The sequence below is a fragment of the Crocodylus porosus genome, unplaced genomic scaffold (genome assembly GCF_001723895.1).
Source record: "Crocodylus porosus isolate Cpor-Errol unplaced genomic scaffold, CroPor_comp1, whole genome shotgun sequence".
Lineage (NCBI taxonomy): Eukaryota > Metazoa > Chordata > Crocodylia > Crocodylidae > Crocodylus > Crocodylus porosus.
Window position 1 is genome coordinate 35,035,373 of NW_017728906.1, and position 2,831 is coordinate 35,038,203.

A 2,831-nucleotide genomic window follows, 5' to 3' on the forward strand; every position below is an offset into this window, starting at 1 on the left:
TTGCGCATATGTGTGTATAGGGTTTGTAGGCAGGGTTGTGAAAGAGTGTAGGTGTGGGGTGAGGTGGGGTGTGGGGTTTGTGGGTAGAATTATGAAAGGGTGTGGGTGTGTGGGGGAGCTTGCGGGGGTACGGGTATGAGAATATGTGGGGCTTGTGGGAGGGTTGTGAAGGGTGTGGGTGTGTGTAGGGTTTGTGGTGGGTGTAGGGCCCCCCCCACAGATTCCCCACCCTGCCTCTGCATGGTGTACAGCCCCCTGCAGTGGAAGCTCAGTAGCAGCAGACAGGGGGCCCTCAGAGCACTCATGGCCATGGCAGGTGGAAACTGCATGCCATCAGGCCAGGTGGGAAGCCGCACATGAAAGTACGGAGTCGTGTGCTATTGGGCCAGGTGGGCTTCTGCTTGCCTCCACATGCAGCTTCCTGCTGGAGTGCTGAGCAGACTCCATGTCTCCCTGGGGGGGTTTCCAGCACTCAGTGGGAAACCTTATGTGGAGGCAAGCAGGAGACCACCCAGCCCGATGGCGCGTGAGTCTGTGCCTCCAAGTGCAGCTTCCCACCCAGCCTGATAGAGCAAGGCTTCTGATCCATGCACCATCACGCTGAGCTGGCCCTCCATGCAGGGCTTCTAGCACTCCAGCGGGAAGCCACACGTGGAGGGACGGAGCTGCATACCATCAGGCTGGCTGGGTGGGCTCCTGCTTCCCTCCATGTGATGTCTTGCTGGAGTGCTGGAAGCCCCATGCGGAGAAATGGAGCCCACCTGGCCCAACAGTGCACAGCCCATACCAACCCACAAACAAGCCCATACCTACCTAACTCCCCTGCAAACAGGAACTTCCTTCCCCACTTACCCAGCTGTCCAGTCACATGGCTCTGCTTCCACATCATGGGGCTCCCAGCTGGAGTGCCAGGAGCCGTGCAGAGGTGGAGGCACAAGCCTCTGTAGTTAAATCATGCAATTATACATGGTTATGTCTTTTATGCACAAAATTGCATGGGCGCATAATTCCCCAGGGTATATTAAGGCACTACCTGAACCAAAATGTGTCAAATGCTGGCAGTTTTCCATGTGCCAATAAGCTTCACCAGGACTATCTTCCTGCAGTAACTGCTTCACATGTATGGTCTACAAAGGCTGTCTTGGCAGAGTATCATCCCTTTTCCATTGTAGCTGATGAAGCCCCCAGCCCACAGGACAACTATGTGCTGCACATTTCATTTGTATGGGGGAGCTGGACCAACCAAGACCCACCTGTGTTTCAAACTGAGCTGGTCCGCCTCACATCTGTCAATTTTTCTACCATGTCCCAAGCCATCATGAAGGTGATTGCCAGCTATGGTGAAGACTTTAACAAGATCTCACCATTCCTGTCTGGCACTGCCATGTACATGTCAAGGGCTTTCTCTGATGTGCTCCAAGGAATGCTGCCCAATGCTGTTCATCACCTGTAATGTACAAATTCCATAGTAAGTGAAATCTGGCATGCAGTTCCCCAAGGTAAAGAGCCTGGGATCTTCCTCCAAGAAAGCCTTTAAGCACTGTCCAGGTTATAAGGTCTGGTACAGGAAATTCATCACCAGTGGAAGTGGGAACTCATAGCACTGTGCCACTGCCATCAGGGCCTGTGCTCATATGGTGGAATTTCTGGTTCAACATGGTCCATTTCACACCAAGCATATGCAGCATTATCAGCCGTTTGAGTGAGGAATTGGTATCACACCAAGCACACAGTGCATGTTCAAGCTTCACAATTTCTTGGGGGCAGCGTGACATTCAAGATCAAGTGACTTTTGTAGTTGCAATGCTACCTGGTTCATAGAGCATTTTAGACCCCAACCAGGTACTTTGATGAGTTGTGACTCTCAGCTACAGGAAGCAATCCCAGGATGGGCGAAAAGAGAATGGCAATTAATATGCTGCTTATGTGAACTTATCAAAGAGCACCAGATGTCTGTATCCGTGTCTGTGTTCTGGGACTGTCCTTGATCGGTTGCCACATCTTCAAGCCATGGCAAGACACTGCCCCACCATTCCAACAAACTCAGTGAATGCTGAGCATGCAATCTCAGCATATGGACAAGTGTTCACCCCACAGAGAGACTGTCTCTAGTCCCTGTGGCTAGGTGCAGCATGCTTGCATTTAATACAGAGCCTGAACTATCGGTCTTAAAGTTAGCATTCAATTTCAATAAATGCCTTTTTATAATGTCTGTTAATGAAGTCTGTATAGTAGAATTGTAACTAATACCATCTTGCACGTAGAATAGCTTAGATTTCATAGACATTAGGGCTGGAAGGGACCTTGCGAGATTATTGGGCTTTATTTTCATAAGGTATTTCTTTAGAGTTTGATTAAATGTATATTATAGAATCATAGAAGTAGGGTCGGAAGGGAAACTGGGCTCAAATGACTCCAGCCAGGTAGGCATCCAGCCTCCTCTTAAAGACCCCCAGGATAGGAGCCAGCACCACTTCCCTTGGAAGCTGGTTTCAGATCCTAGCCGCCCTGACTGGAAGTAGTTCTTACGGATGTCTAATCTAAACCTACTCTCCAACAGCTTATGGCTGTTATTCCTTGTTATGCCAGGGAGGGCTAGGGGAAACAAGCTCTCTCCCAAACCTTCTGGTCCCCCCTAGTGAGTTTATAGATGGTCACCAGGTCCCCCCTCAGCCTTCTCTTGTGAAGGCTGAACAGGTTCAGTCCCGCAGTCTCTCATTGTAGGGTCTGCTCTGCTGTCCCCGGATCATGTGGGTGGCCCTCCTCTGGACCCTCTCAATGTTGTCCACATCCCTCCTGAAGTGGGGCGCACAGAACTGGACACAGTACTC